This window comes from Lynx rufus, unplaced genomic scaffold (assembly GCF_022079265.1).
Source record: "Lynx rufus isolate CCGP_SWC_20201006 ecotype Redwood Valley unplaced genomic scaffold, mLynRuf1.p SCAF_7, whole genome shotgun sequence".
In the NCBI taxonomy this organism is placed as follows: Eukaryota; Metazoa; Chordata; class Mammalia; order Carnivora; family Felidae; genus Lynx; species Lynx rufus.
In genome coordinates, this window is record NW_025814889.1 from 66303226 (window position 1) to 66320732 (window position 17507).

Here is a 17507-nt window from a genome sequence, read left to right on the forward strand (position 1 = left end):
GTGCCTTTACCTCCACAGCCATCCAAACTCCCTTTATTTCATCAGTGAAACTTTAAAGTGGTTCTGACCTGTCTTCTTGCCCACAGCCATTCTCATCATTGTATATTTCCCACTGTGCTCTATGCCCAATAAATTCAAATCCAAACCCTTCTCGTGATCTAAGAAGACTTTGACAGTCAGGTATTAAATATTTTTCAGAACTTAACTCTGAAATTCTAACTTCATTTGCTCATGTTCATCTTTTCCATCATCCACAAACTTTGCAAGTATAGCCATTGCTATACTTCTCACGATTCTTGAACATGGGATTTTTCCATGACTCTGTGCCCTTGTCCATGTTATTGTATACACAATTCTCTTCCAACTTTCTAGAAAGTTTCCTTTTACTTTCCTTACCCATTATTTACTGTTTAAACTTGGACTATCATTATTCTTTAACCTTCCTTTTCTCTACACATTTATTTTTTTTCCTGCAATATAATTCACATAACAGAAAATTCACCACCTTAATGTGCACACTTCAGTGACTTTTAGTATATTAATTAGTTTGTGCAACCATCATCTCTATCTCATTCCAGAACATTTTCACCATCCCCAAAAGAAACCCCAATCCCATTAGCAGTTATTCTCCATTTACCTGTCTGTTCACTCCCTGGTCTATTTCTACCTCTACAGATTTGTCTATTGTGAACATTTTATGTAAATGGAGTCATACAATGTGTGACCTTTTGTATCTAGCTTCTTTTCCTTAGCGTGATATTTTCAAGGTTCATCCGTGCTATAGGAGGTATCAGTGCTTCCTTCTTTTTAGGGCTGAATAATATGCATTATATGGATACACCACATTTTGTTTATTCATCGATTTAATTTGCTTTATTAATATTACTACAAAGTTTCTAATAAGCATCTTCTCTATTCTTGAGCCCCACTATCCAGAGGAAACCATTTTTCACTCTTTTTATTCTCTTGATATTTACATTCATTTCCAAAACAAGCTATTACTTTTTTATTTAAATTTTAGACACAATCTATTGGTAGTCTATCAGAGAAGAGAAATACTCAGCACTAGTTCCATCCTATCCACACTTTTTCTCCCTCTCCATTTCAGATTATTTTACAAGTTTTTGTTATTTCAATATCCAGTGTGCAAATCACTATGTTGTGTAAATATTTTCCAGAGCTGACCCATCTGGGTTAGCACATTATTTATGACCACATAATACTAATTTATAATATATCTAACTATTATACATGAATGTGTGTATCTGTGCATGTGTAGTATTCATGGCTGATCCCTGGGTTTGCAGTATTGTCTATTCAGAAGTCTGAGAACATTGTGATTCCCGTTTTGTTGGTTTTTACTTGTTTTGGCTTGTTGTTTTTTTGTTTGTTTTGTTTTTTTTTTTCTTGTTTTAGTTTAGTTTGTTGTTGTTGTTGTTGTTATTGTTGTTGTTATTCTGGTTGAAATATTTTTAGAAACTTCTCTATACCCTCCAGGGTTCTAGGTAAAAAGTATATGTGTATATTTTGTTTACTGTGTGGGCCACTTTGTGATCTAGAAACTCATGTCCTTCAGTTACACAGATTTTTATTGTATTATTCTTTGGTAATTTTTTTAGCTTTGTTATTCTGATTTTGGATTGCTTGGAATTACTCCCTGGTTATTATTTTTTTTTCTATAATAAATGTCTTGGTCTTTTTTCTACTATTTTCTGTGAAAACTCTTAAGCAGATTTATCAATTTTTTCTTTAGATTTAAAAAAATTAGTTCCCCTATTTAAAATCTCTAAGAACTCTGTATTTAAAAAAAAAAAGTTTTATTTAAACTTCAGGTAGTTAACACACAGTATAATATTAGTTTCAGGGTACAATATCATGATTCAACACTTCTGTACAACACCTGGTGCTCATCATAACAAGTGCCCTTCTTAATCTCTGTCACCTACTAAATCCATGCCCCCACCCATCTCCCCTTTGGTACCGATCAGTTTGTTCTTTATAGCTAAGAGTCTGTTTCTTGATTAGACTCTCTCCCTTTTTTTCTCCCTTTTTACACTTGTTGTGTTTCTTAAATTCCACATGAGTGGAATCATGTGGTATTTCTCCTTCTCTGACTGACTTATTTTACTTAGAATAATACTCCTTAGCTCCACCCATGACATTGCAAATGACAAGATTTCATTCTTTTTTATGGCTAAGTAATAGTCCATCGTGTGTGTGTGTATGTGTGTGTGTGTGTGTAGTCATCAGTGAATGGACACTTGAGCATTTTCCATAATTTGGCTATTGTAAATAAACTACTATAACACTAGGGTGCATGTATCCCTTTGAATTAGCATTTTGTATTCTTTGGGTAAATACCTAGTAGTGCAATTGCTGGATTATAGGGTAGTTCTATTTTTAACTTCTTGAGGAAACTGCATACTGTTTTCTAAAATGGCTGCACCAGTTTGCATTCCCACCAACACTGCAAAGGGGTTGCCTTTAGCCATTCTGACAGGTGTGAGGTGATATCTCATTGAAGTTTTGATTTATACTTCCCTGATGACCATTGATATTGGAATCTCTTTTCATGTTCCTGTTGGCCATTTGGATATCTTCTTTGGAAAGATGTCTATTCATCTTCTGCCCATTTCTTAACTGGATTATTTGCTTTATGGGTGTTGAGTTTGAAAGTTCATTGGATTATTCACTAAGAACCTTGTCTTAATCCTTGTCTTTTCTCTTAATGTTTTTCTTAGAGAAATAAAATGTTGTCTGGTTTCTTGGATGCATTCTCTTTCTGAGGTTTTTTTCCTATTTGTTACTTTTGGTTTCTATATTTCTGAACTTTTCTCAGATCTTCAGTAATCCTTAGTTATCCATTTATGACTCAATAAAATAGAAGGCATAAGATAATATTATCACTTCTATTTTTGGGGGGTGGATGGGCAAGGGACATTTCTCTTGAATAATGCCATAGTCCAACTATAATCTTGACTAGTTATTCTTTCAGTCTAATGTTTAGCCAGCATCCTGGGGTTTTACCATTTTTCAATTACATCACCTTTTGTGATGGATATTCTGTTTGCCACGTTTTTCCCATTTTTGGTATCTTCTCTCATTTTATAATAGGAGGCCTGAAAAAGATTTGTAAGAAGTCATCCTTTTTGTAATATTGAATATATGAAAATAGGCTTTTTCTGCATTCACACTTGATGGGTGATTTGCCTGCATATAAAATACTAGATTATTTTTTTTTCTGAATTAAAAAAGCAATAATTAATTTTCGATTAGCTTCTACTATTAAGAATTCCAAACTCACCCTGATTCCAAATTACCCTTTATGTTAATTACCCTCTCCCAACTTTGGAAACCTACACCATCATCTATTTGTCCCCAGCATTGTGAAAGTTTACTTTTCCTTCTCTGGAGGAGAGCATATGCTAATTTTGATACTGTTTGAGAACAAGGCACTATTACCTCTAATCTTTCATAGTGATTCTTTCCATGTCCTCAGGTAATTTTCTGAACATATAAGCTGCTTAGAACTTGGCTGAAGACTTGAGATAGACCGTCTACTGATCTCTGGAGTTCTCTCACCACACAGCTCTCTTCTCTCTGGTACCCTGTCTTACTAATTCTAGCCAACTTTGTATCCCAGACTCTCAGCTTTGCCTGCAAACCTCAGGGAATCCACTGCATTGCACTTGGGTTCCCCCTCCTTGCCCCATTTCAAGAAAACTCTTTCAATCAGTAAACAGGGGCAATCACGGGTCTCATTTCTTTTTCCTCCATTAATCAGGGATTGCTGTCTTTTGCTTTCTGTTTGGTACTTTGAAAACCATTGTTTCATATATTTTATCTGGTTATTTCAGATGGGAGGGTGAATACAGTTCCCATTATGCCATCTTGATTGGAAATAGCCATCTCCTCAGTATTTATTTCATTTTGTTGTTTTATATGGGTTTCTTACCAGTAACCTGTGGGTACATAAAGAAGATAATCGATGCTAATGACATAATAGAAGCCAACAGGTATTACATTGTTAACCTATGTCAAGAACAGTTCTTTTTTTTAATCTAAAAAATTTTTTTTAATGTTTACTTATTTTTGAGACAGAGTGCAAGTAGGGGAGGGGCAGAAAGAGAGGGAGACACAGAATTTGAAACAGGTTCCAGGCTCTGAGCTGTCAGCACAGAGCCCTATGTGAGGCTGGAACACATGAAACGTGAGGTCATGACCTGAGCCAAAGTTGACGCTTAACTGAATGAGCTACCCAGGTGCCCCACGTCAGGAACAGTTCTAAGAACATTACATACATTTAATGTACTTAATCCTCACAACCACCCTATAAGATGTATACTAGCATTTGTACTAGTGTGTATGCCCATTTTAGAGACAGAAATACCAAAACACAGAGTGGAAAGGTAGAACATGGTAAATCTGGAATATGAATCCAAGTGCTCTTAACATTCATGTAATATCTCCACTTCAGAGCAGAGGTTCTCAAGTGACCATGTTCCAAATTTACCTTGGAAACTTTTAAATAGACAAATTCTCTGGGCACCTTTACAAAGTTATTGAATTGGGAGTCTGCAGGGGTCAGACTCAGAAATCTGTAATTTTAAGGAGCACCCACAAGAGAATTCTAATGTATACCCAGTTTTGTAAACAGCTTACTGTCCTAGAGATGGCTTTAAAGTTTAAAGTTTAAAGAAAAAAAGTTGAAAGTGTTATTTACACACATTGTTTTCCTTGAAGATGGTTTTGCCTTCTATCCACAGCACAAATTTAATTAGGAGTTTTAAAACATTTTTATCATTCTTGTACTTCTGGTTTTATTTATTTTTTCCATTCCCCTCACTGTAGGAAAGTCTCTTTTATTTACTAGGGGATGATGTTTCAGAACACATAGGTCTGAGTTTGAATGATGGCTTTATTACGTTTTTAGATATAGAACAATCAGCAAGCCATCAGTCTCTGAGTCTTAGTTGACCTATCAGTAAAATGGAGGAAATAATACGCATGGGTGTTATTTTGAGGACACAATAAAATGATACATGTAGAGTCCTTAGCACATTATAGATGTTTATTAAATGGTAGCTGATGTGTTTATTTAGCACTCAGATACAAACTTAAAGCTGTAAATTATTTATTGACATGTAGTGTTGGAAATATTACTAAGCATATTTTATCAAATTTAAGGTATGCTTGATTGTGCAATTCACCATTAATTTCAGTACCACTGAGAAATTAAAAATAATTCACTGCCAACTAACCTTTCACACAAGGTTTTCTCACCACTGAGAGTTGTTATTTTATGTTTTTTTAAAAGAACTCTTCTAGACTTTTAAAATTATGTCTTATGTACTATATAAGCCAAAAAAAAAAAAAAGGTTTCATGTATTTCTAAAATTCCCATACATTTAGAGTCTAAATTTTATGAAATACTTTTAGACTGACAGCTATTGGTACCCACAATTTTCAAAACATCGTCCTCTGTGCAAAAGTATATTCATGGGGTGCCTGGGTGGCTCTGTCGGTTAAGCATCTGACTTCTGCTCGGGTCATGATCTCACTGCTCATGAGTTCCAGCCCCGCATCAGGCTCTGTGCTGACAGCTCAGAGCTTGGAGCCTGCTTTAGATTCTGTGACTCCCTCTCTCTCTCTGCCCCTCCCCTGCTCATGCTCTGTCTCTCTCTGTCTCTCAAAAAATAAACGTGAAAAAATTTTTTAAAAATTATATTCATTAAAAATATGTATTTAATTAAACTGTTCAATTTAATTAATAAGTTCAATTTAATTATTTAATTAAATAGGTTTCCCCAAAGCATTTATTATCCAAAAATTGAAACATACAGAGACATTCAAAGAATACCACAATGAACACTTATGAATATTCTCCACCTGGACTCAATCATTGAGGTGTTGTACCTGCTGACTAACAGCAACTTCATAACACCATCAGTCTTAAGTATGTCCCAATTTCAGAACTATTTGAAACATTTGAGAAAATGGGTGCATTTTAGAATAAAGATATATTTTTACTCTATTGCATGTATGTAATATGAGCACCTTACATTTCTAGGCTATTTACAGAGTAAGTTCATTTTTATACCCTTGAGCAGCAAGTTCAGAGATTTTCAACAGTATTATAAATACTGACTGACTTACTGACTCAATAGATTGTTGGCACATTGACCATGATAGAAGAATATGGAAAAAGTAAGTCTCAAGTGTCAAAATTCTAACACTGTTTCTCTTTTATTCAAATTAACTGAAGGCCAAATATACGATTAAGTGGAAGTTCAAAGGCAAAAATGAAAAACCTAAGCTGTGCCCAGATTTTGCTATTGAACCTTAGGCATTGTATTCAATCTCCTTCTGCAGCAGTTTTTACCATCTGTTAGGAAAGGACTGTTGGTATCTTGTGGGTATTGCTTAAAAAATGTCATTGAAACTTTCCTCTACCTCGAGGATACCTGACAACCAACCTACAAACTGGTAACATCGGTTAGAAAAGACATTGGAAAAGTTGAAAACACAAGGTATTACTATCCCAGTTCAACAGTGAGGTACAGATGACTTGAGAGCTCATGAAAGAAACTATTCTATTGAAGTTTCCAGGCTACCTGAATGGAACCAAATATGCTTGGGCACTTGTAGAATCAACTGAAAAGTAAGGATTAGATTACCTTTCACACAGAATAAAATTAGATACAGCATCTCTCATGTAGGGAAATTAATCTGTCAGGATGGGGAGCCTTGCAGACCTATTTACTCTGAAGGGTGTTTGCTTTTACAAACTGTGAACTAAAACCACTTTTCAGTATATAATTTTCAAAATAACATATGTGGCACTCTTCACATCCATGGGAGAAAATCAATGTGCACTCATGGTCAGAAAAATTCAATTAGCAAATATCAGCAGGAGAATACCAGTTGGTTTTTCTTACGTGATCCAAAGGTTGATTTTCAGTTTTGATTGTATTCTTTATGCCTTTAACCGCTTTTCATCCTCAGAGTTCCTTCCCAGTTTTGATTGGGGAATTAGCATAATAATAATCATTTGCTTCTCATGGAGATGGTCCCATTTCTACACTATTGGCAATTTTTCTTCACAGTTGGTGGATGGGGAAAAGCTCAGTTGATCTGTAAAGGGAAGACTAATAGGCCTTCAATGGAGAACTGGAGTCACTCCCTCATGGATGCTTCCTAAGAGTGTGCCTGAGAACTCTTACTTCTCAAAAGTAACTTTTGAGTATAATTAGCTGCTAGTTCCACCCGAGAATTTTTCTTCTGCTTTTCCCCCTTTGAATGTAACCAATAGTTTATCTACTCTGACTAAAATTTCTATGTGTTTTATTCTTTAAACTACAGGATTTTAGGGACAACTTAGGACTTAGACATCATCTAGCTCTTTGTTCTAATGGCTCCATGGGGGGCTCTTTGTGGTAACAGAGAGGATCTGCCTCTGCCCCATCCCCCTCTCCTCCATCTGCCTAATATTTCAGTTTATCCTTATAATTACATTTGAATAAAATTTTTCAGTAAGAGAGTTTTTAAAGCATCATCCAAACCTTTTTACCAGATAAGGCAATTGAGGAGGTTAATGGTGGATCAAAGCTTACTTAGTCAGTGCAGACTTAGGGCCGTGACCTAGGCTTTTCACTTTCAGTCATCAGTCTTTCCACAACAGTACACTGTCTCTACTTGTGTATGTGACACATATTGGACCAGCTTTGTCTTTTTTTTCATACTTTATGTTAGAACTCTTCCTGTTGTGAATTTCAGAAACCCCACATGAACTAGTTTTAGTGAAAAGTGAAATTGATTGGCAGACGGTGGGAGAGAGGAAGTATTTTACAAAATTCAGGGAATAATTGAACTACCAAACTAAGGGAGGAAGAGGGAATTTGTTGCAATCCAACCTCTGGAACAATTAGAACTTGGGACCTGAGTGCTGAGGGCTATTGTCCACCTATGGTCCTTGCTTCTCTGTGTTTCTTTTCATTCTTCTCTTTGCTGTTCCTGTTGGATGATGGAAAACATAGCCTGGCTCAGCTTTTGGTTTCCCAATTCCAACTTCAACTAATGTGAGATCGTCTAATTTAGCTCTTTTATTCCAAACACCAACATTTCCAGGAAAGAAATATGCTTGGTAAGCATGGATTGGATGGTAATTGCTAGATGGATCAACCTGGCCAGATAAAATACCACCTTAAAAAATGGCTGCTCCCATTAAATTATATAGATGCAGGCAAAAGTGAAGTAGAATGGCAATTCCAAGAAAAATAAATGTTTGGACTAAAAATCATAAATGAACAAAAGGACCAGTACATGAATGCTCTTAGCTTCACAAGAAAATAATTTTTAAAATCTGTCATGTACTTAAAAATTGATTTATGTAACAAGTTTCATAGAATTAAGAAGTACAGTAATTTCTTTTTCTAAATATTTCTATATGTAAGTTCCAGCTCTCTAACAAAAAACTGCAAGCACTTGAATGTGTCCTCCCCTGACCCCCAGTACTGAGAATAATGTTTGGTCACAAAATTGGTGCTGATTTAATACATATTGAATTTGGTTAAATTAATAAGGAATTAATTTTGAATGAATGAATTATTTATTATGTTTTGCTCCATCATAGTCTATCCAAATAAGAACTTTGATCTTTATAAAGATGAAAGGAATAACGATGCTGCAGGAACACATTCACCTAGATTTGAAATCATACGTCAGTATACAGAGCCAGCTCCACTGCTAAATTGATGTGCGAATGTGATCAAGTCACAGAACCTGTTTTATCATTTATAAAATGTAGTAAGCAATTTTAAATTTTTTTTTAACGTTTTTATTTATTTTTGGGACAGAGAGAGACAGAGCATGAATGGGGGAAGGGCAGAGAGAGAGGGAGACACAGAATCGGAAACAGGCTCCAGGCTCCGAGCCATCAGCCCAGAGCCTGATGCGGGGCTCGAACTCACGGACCGCGAGATCGTGACCTGGCTGAAGTCGGACGCTCAACCGACTGCGCCACCCAGGCGCCCCAGCAATTTTAAAATCTGTTCCAGAAAAGTGCTATAAAAACACAAAAGGCTTATATTCCAATAGTAATGGGTGTATGTGAACTGTTCACACAATCAAGAAAAGTTTTAGTTCTATGGTTCTTAGTGCATTCAATTTTTCAAGCTCCCCTTCAATTACAAAAATTTCCTAAGATTACAGTGCACCAAATAGGAAAACTCCAGTAATGCCTTGTGATTTCCTGTACATTTAAACTGAGAAATCATAAAGTTTCGGGGTAGCAATGGAACTTACAGACCATACCCAGTCTTTTCCAAATGCCAAGTATCAAGTCTGGAGCATCCCTGGTCATCCAGCCAGTGACGGGGAGCTTAGTATTTAACTGAAGTGTTTATTCAAAGGTTGGATAACTCTATTTGTTATAGAGATTCTTTTTTTTACTGAACTGTAATCTGCCTTCCTGTAATTACCTCTCATTGTTATTAATTCTGCTCCTTGAAGCAAAACAAAACAAGTTTCTCTTCTATGAGACAGCCTTCAAATATTTGAAGGTATTTTTTTATACTAACTAAATATTCAACTTTCTTTAGCTGTTTTTTTTTTTTTGACAAAATTTCCATGTTGTTCTCTCCTGTATATAGTCCAGCTGTCACTCAGAACTTATCACAAACCAGTGATGGGATCTCAAGAGTCTGAGGAACAATAGGGCTATTATTGTTTGGGAACTGGATGCAGTATTTCAACAAGTGCAGGGTAAGGTGCCAATGCCATCTAAGGTAGCTACTTTCTCTTATTGTTTCACTAGGGAACACATGAGGAGTTAAAATTCTCAGATCTTCCTGTATATGTTTCTGTCACAACTCTGTGACCTAATAATAATAGAATTGACTTTTTAATCCAAATTTTAAGACTTTATATTTACCACAGTTAACTATCACTTGCTTACACTTGGTGCATGTGGCAGTCATGAAAATATGCCATGTTGATACTCTGGTGTCGGGATCAAAGCTGATTGACAGCTCCAGCCTCCGCCATCTGGATCCACCAATGCATTTGCACACTGGTTATGTTATCTCTGGCTGCTCTGTGTAAATGACTGAATGCAATTGGGGTACTGGTGCAAAGAAGTACAGCTTAAGGAGTCCCCGTTCTCTGGCCAAAATTTTCTTAGAACCTTGCTATAGTCTGAGATACTTCCTATCTAATCTTTCCTTCCCCTCTCCTTTTGTATGGGTCATATTTGCCTTGCAATCAGAAGGCTCTCCCTGCCTACTCCTGTTTCTTCCCTTTTATTGTCACTAGCTGTTTCCCCCAAAGAAAGCTCTTGCAACCCAATTCCACTTTGGCATCTGCTTCTCAGAGGACTTGAAAGAGGCAGTCAGATGGGATTTAGAAGCTGGGCTTACTCCAGTGAGCAAAGAGGAACCCATCCTCAGTAGTAGGGAGCGTGGCTACTTCCTGGCTCAGAGTCACAACCTAGTTCCTGAAGATTTCATGGGTGGATGACCTGGTAAAACATCCCAGCAGAGCAGAAAAACACAAAGAGTGGAAGAGGGACTATAGCCAAGAAACACACTCAGGATTCGATAGAGATGAAGAACTCCAAGTTTTCTCAACCAAGATAAGTCTGTTATGCTAAGATCAGAGCCCTGATCTGAGGTTCTGACCTCTCAATGAATACCTCCTAGGGTTATTGACTCCAAAAACTCCAATGGGCTTGCAGAAATGGCCTGCAAATTCTCCATGGCTTGCAAAGGTGAATCGCTCTTACTAGGTAAGAGCATTTCTCCGAACTAGCATTTCTACAGAGCTTCCACCCACCCCTGACAAGGCAACAGTTGGCAATCCCCCAAGAGTTTTATCTACTCTGTTGGTTTCTAGACCTATAACTAAGAACAATTTCAGCATAACCCTGCTGAATATGTGCTTGCCCTGGTTAGGAAGGAAAGACATCATACACTGAAGTAACTGCAAGATTTAGCTGGAATGTACCAGGGGAGTTTACAAATCTGAGGTTTGAGTTTTGAGGGTGTTTGACCAAGAGGAATGCAAGCTTGAATAAATAAGAATTTATTGAGTACAAGTCACTTATTCACTGTATGAGAATTAACACCCTAGCAAAGACCCCAGAGAACCCCAGAGGGCAAAATTACTGCTAGGTCATGCTTAGAAATCCAGACAGCAGATTAGCTCAAGTTGAGTGGAGTGGAAATGTCTGAATTGCCGTTATAAATGGAGAAAGGAGTAATGAAGCTGACAGCAGTACACATGTTGGAATGAATACATTATGTGATGTCAGGACACCATCCAGAGTATCATCTTCCAGAGAACATACGTTAACCAAAGCTACCAGGAATGTATATGTCAGAGGAGAACCAGCACCACTCAAAATTTCAGTAGTGACTCTCATCTGCGAGCCAAGGCTGGGAAGTGGTCATAGAGTTCATTAATATCCATGTGGATAATGGGACTCCCAGGTAATACCAGCCAAAGTAAAAGAGGTTAATCTTAACTGCCAGAAGTCAGTATACCACAATTACCATAATGACCAGTAACTAGGAGGAACAGTCTAGGAGGCTTGACCTGCAAGGAGTTATGGAGTTGGTTAATAGAGGGCAGACAGCCAACAAGACTGCTGATTAATATCTACAACTGGAAAAAGACAAGGATGGAGGAATAGAAGAGTAAGCATGTTTACCATAATAAAAAAGTCTCAATAGCTTTCTCAGTTCCAAGACCTGAACCAAGTTTCAGACCCAGAAGTCATTGAGAGAAGAGGAAGGTTGTTTGTTAGCAGGAAGGACCTTGTAACACTGTGTATATATGGTAATAAAATATATACTAATGACCTCTTTGGTCCTTCCTCCATATGAATCTATAGGCATTTATTTGGATAACTGCATCCAGTAGTAAGGGGAATACCCAAACATTTAGAGGATTACTGTATACAAGGCCTGAGTTGACACTGATATCAAGAGTCCAAAACCATCATTGTGACCGATTATTTCCAGTTCATATTAGGTCCACTGTGACTACGGACCTACACAGTAGTCATTTTTCCAGTATCTGAGCATACAATTGAGATTGATATACCAGGGAGTTGGAACGACACATTGGGTCCTTGGCCTGTGGGACAAGTGCTATCATAGTGGAGATAAACAAGAGGAAATCTCTAAAATTCTCTCCAACACCTATAGCCTAACTAGTAAATTGAAAACAATATTACAACTTATGGGGAAATGGCAGATATTAATGCCATAATTAAAAAGACAAAAATATAGAGATGTTCATCCCTATAATGTCTCTGTTAATTCACCAACCTGGCCTCTGCAGCAACCAGATCCACTTTAGAGAAAACTATAGGCTACTGCAAATTCAACCAAGTAATAAAACTGATGAAAACTGTATGGTCAGTGTGGCATCACTGCAGAAGCAGATTAATAAGGCCCCAGTTACATAACAGGTGAATTCACTTGGTGAACATTTTATTTTCTATTGTGATTACCAAAATTGCATAAACAAAAATATTAATTCAAAGTTCAACATTAAGGTATATTCACTCTCTTGTTTTCTGTATAATACAATCCAAGTATATCTGGACTACTTGAGCATCTTACCAAACATCACATCAATTCATTACATTGATGACCCCATGCTGAGTAGACAGGAGAATCAAGGGGAGGTTAATATAATTGAAGCCTTGGTAAGACACATGTACTGAAGCAGGTGGGGGAGAAACCCTACAAAGATTTTGGTAATTACCAATTTAGTGAAGATTTTAGGAATCCAGTAATCAGGAACATGCTAGGTTATCTTTTCCAAAGTAAAAGACAAAATGCTGCATCTTGTATTCTCTATCATAAACAATGGAAGCCTAGCTCTTGGTAGGCCTCTTTGGGTTCTAGAGGCAACGTATACACACTTGAGAATATTACTCTGGCCAATATACCAGGTGGTATAGAATGTTGTCAGCTTCAAGTGGGGCTTAAAGCAGAAAAGCGCTCTGAAATAAGTCTATACTGTGATGCAAGCAGCCCTGCCACTTGGGGCATACAATTTGGCAGAGCCTGTGGTGTTAGAGGTGCCAGTGGTGAGATGTGGTATCGAGGTTATGGCAAGCCCACAGTGAAAGAATCACAGGGCTGGTCTCTGGACTCCTGCAGTGAGAATTATACAATTTTGAGAAATAGCTCCTGGCGTGTTTTTGGGCCCTGGTGAAGATGAAACATTTGACTATGGTATACCAAGGGCCATGAATTTAGATAGCTCATTATCAGTTGGTTTCTTTTAGACTTGCTAAATTATAAATTCACATAATCCCAGTAGCAATCCTTTACAAGTTGGTAATTGTACATCCAGAATTTAGCTCAAACTAGATAGTCCAGACCCTCATATCAAACAATACTTTTTCACCGGAACTCATCCCTTAGTTCACATCTACGGCTATATGATGTGTCTTATATGACTGGATGAAGAGGAAAAAAGATCATTCTTGACATATAGATATGAATGAAAAATTAGTTGCAGGGTGCCTGGGTGGCTCAGTCAGTTAAGCCTCTGACTTCGGCTCAAGTCGTGATCTCACCACTCGTGAGTTTGAGCACTGCCTGGGGCCCAATGCTGAAAGCTGGGAGCCTGGAGCCTGCTTTGGATTCTGTCTCCATCTCTTTCTGCTTCCCTCCTCTCTCAAATACAAATAAACATTTAAAAAAATTTTTAACTAATTGCAGCCGCATCACAATCACATTTACGGATGCATTTAAAAACAGTGGAGAGAGAAACTCAGAGCTACAAGCAATGTACTTGGTCATCCATTTTGCTTGGAAGAAGTGACGTAAAGTGGGAATAAAAATTCCCAAGCAGCGGCCAATGGTATGATTCTCTGATGAAGGGCCTGAAAGGAATAGGATTGAAACATTGTAGACAAAGGAGGTCTGGTTAAAGGCATATGAATGGGCGTAGTGGAGTGGGTATAAAGTGTGAACATGTTTGCATCACATGTTAATGCTCAACAGAAAGCACTCCTCATCGAAGAGGCTTAGAAAAACCAAGAAGACACGAATCAGGCCACTGATATTAAACAGCTTTTATCCGTGGTCACCCACTCCTGATACAATAGGTACTGAAGTGAAATGGCCATAGTGATAGAGAAAAAAGCCTCATATTGTCCCCATATTTTGGACTCTCACTATGGATCTAACTACTGCTGTCTTTGAGTTTCCAACTTGTCAATAACAGAGACCAATGCTAAACCTCTAAAATGACACAGTCACTTAAGAGCTAGACATTTGGTGGCAATCTGACCCTATTGGGCCCCTCATGACCTGGAAGGACCAGCCGTTTATCTTCACAGGAAGATATTTCTTCCACATATGGATTTGCATTTCTTCGCCAAAGCGCATCACCCAGTGCTACTACGAATGAGCTTAAGGAATGCCTAACTACAGGCGTGAAATCCCACACAATACAGCATCAGAACAGAAGACTCACTTCACAGTGAAGGAGGTGGAGGGGTGGGCCCATGACCATGGAATCTGATCATCTCACATCCATCTAGAAGCAGCCTGGCTGAAAAATCTGTTGAATGGCCTTAAAACAAGACAAAGTGCCAACTTTGAGAAAAACACTAAAGGAGTGGGTTTCTCTCCTTCAGGATGAAGTGTATGCAATAAACCAGAAACCTATGTAAGGCTCTGTGCCCCTGGTAGGCAGAAAACATGGGTCTAGGCACCAAAGGGTGGAGGTGGGAGTGGCCTATTGAGCCCAGTGATCCACTGGATGATTTGTGTTTCCCATTTCTACAGTTCTGGGCTATGCAGGCATGCAAGTCTTGTCACTTGTGAAGTGACACAGAAAGGTCCTTATTGAACCATAATCTATTTCTGCTGCTAGGACACTTTGGATGCCTTGCCAGTGACCATCATGTCAGAAGGGATGCCATCATCTTGATGGGGATATTTGATTTAGATCAATAGGCAGAGAAAAGGCCATATTTTCACAATGGGTGCAGGAGAGAATACAAATAGAACCCAGGTGATCCCTGGGATAGTTTTTTTAATGTTTATTTATTTTTGAGATAGAAAGAAGGAGATACAGAATCCGAAGTAGGCTCCAGGCTCTGAGCTGTCAGCACAGAGCCCAATGCGGGGCTCCAACCCACAAACCGTGAGATCATGACCTGAGCCAAAGTCGGATGCTTAACCGACTGAGCCACCCAGGTAAGGCAATTTGAACTATAAAAGCCACATGCAGAAATCTCATTCTGAAAATGGTATGATCATCAATGCTTTAGATCTCTTAGGAATGGAGGTTGAGGCCATACCACTGGATAGGCCATCAAGGCCTGCTCTGGTCAAAGCTGAGGGTGAGAGAACAAGTGCAGTGTCAGAACTGTGATGCATCCCACTAATCTGCTTTGAAGTCTGCCTCACAAACAAAGGTGCCCAGGAATCATGGAGGTTCTGTCTTTAAATGTGCCCAAAGAACTAATTTTGTTCAGGGAGTGGGTTGCAATGGCAATGAAAATGCACTGATTGATTCTTTTGTTGTGAGAAGTAACCCAACTTCTCTGAACCCAACACCACATCTCAAAAAAGGCTGTACTCCCTCCAGGCTGCTTCCACCCAAGAACTGAACAGAGTGAGAACACTGGTACAAGCCCTTTTCTGTGTAATACAGCACTGTCTAACACAGGACTTTGGTTTGAGGGCCACAGTCCTTGCTGAAGCTTTTTTGGAATCACACTGCTGTCTGAGACTTCCTGCCCCGTCCCCTCTCTTTCCCCTTCTCTGCTCACAGTTGTCAGACCTGCATCAAGTTCTAAAGTCACCAACTGCTGATTCTTGCATTCCCCTCTTTACCTTTCATAGGCCTGCCCCACTAAAAATGTCTTGTACATCAAGGCCCTTCCTTCTTGGTGTCTACTTCCTTAACACCCAAACTTAGACATTACACTATTACAATCTGATAAGATTATTTTGACTGACTCATGTCAGCCATCTTCATATTAACTCAAGCTGTTGGGGAAAGGGATCTTCACAACTCTCTTGCAGTTCATATCACCACAGGGGTGAAATTCTTTGTCATTTGCTGTGGGGTTTCCAGCCTGTTATGAATCTACTCAAGTGCCATGTACTGCCCTGCATATGTTTAATTTATGTCTAAATATGTCACAAGTGATAAGAAAATAAATATAAAAGATATGGAGTCTTAATACAACCTATCTATAAAAGTCCCAATAAAATGTCAATGAATTTATTAAAGAAATGTGGTTAGTCTGGTATGAATTCTCCTTAAGGTGCTAATAAGTCCTTGTTATCATTGCCTTCTTTTCTAAATCATTTAATTATAAATTGTGAATTGTTTTATAATATTGAGGGGAGGGTGGTATCAGCATATACCTGCACATGATTCAAACTTCAGAAAAGATAAAGGATATATACAGCCAATTATTTCCCTCCTCATGAAAAACCAATGTTACTAATTTTTGTGTGTTCTTCCTAGTCTTCTATAGAAATTAAACACACACACTCACATCTTGCTTTTTTACTGAATTATATCTAGCAGGACTTTGTATATCATTATTTGAAGATTTTTTTCCGACTCATTTTTACTCCTAAATACTGTTACTCCTAAATACTTTGTCTAATATTTTATCATCATAAACAATGCTTAAGAAAAAAAGCATTGCATAAACACCAGTCTGCATATGCACATCTGTAGACATTTGAAATAGAATTGCTTTGTCCTAAGTTATATGTTTGTCATGTTGATAGAGCCAAATTTCCTTCCATAACCATTGGGCCAATCTAGAATTCCACCAGCAATGTAAGATAGTTTCTATTTCCTCACACCCTCATCAATACAAGAACTTATTACATTTTTGAATCCTTCTCATTATTATAGGTAAAGTGTTGAGTGTCTGTGTAGGTTAATTTGCATGTTTATTTTAAAAATTGTTAAATACTTCTAGATGTGTTTAGGAACCATTTGTGTATTTTTCTCTGGGGTCTTTATGTCCATAGTCCTTAGTCAGTCTTTTATTTTCTTAGTAAGTTGTATTATTTTTTTGTACTTTTTAAAAATTAGACATTTATGAGTTGTATGATCTGCAAATATTTTCCCAGATTTCACATAAAATTTTTTGTTTGTATGTATTCAAATTCATCACACATATCTTTCAAAGCTTCGAAGTTTTATGTCATAGAAAGAGATTCTCGGGGTGCCTGGGTGGCGCAGTCGGTTAAGCGTCCGACTTCAGCCAGGTCACGATCTCGCGGTCCGGGAGTTCGAGCCCCGCGTCGGGCTCTGAGCTGATGGCTCAGAGCCTGGAGCCTGTTTCCGATTCTGTGTCTCCCTCTCTCTCTGCCCCTCCCCCATTCATGCTCTGTCTCTCTCTGTCCCAAAAAATAAATAAACGTTGAAAAAAAAAATTAAAAAAAAAAAAAAAGAAAGAGATTCTCTACTTCAAGATTATAAAAGAATTATCCTATGGGTTC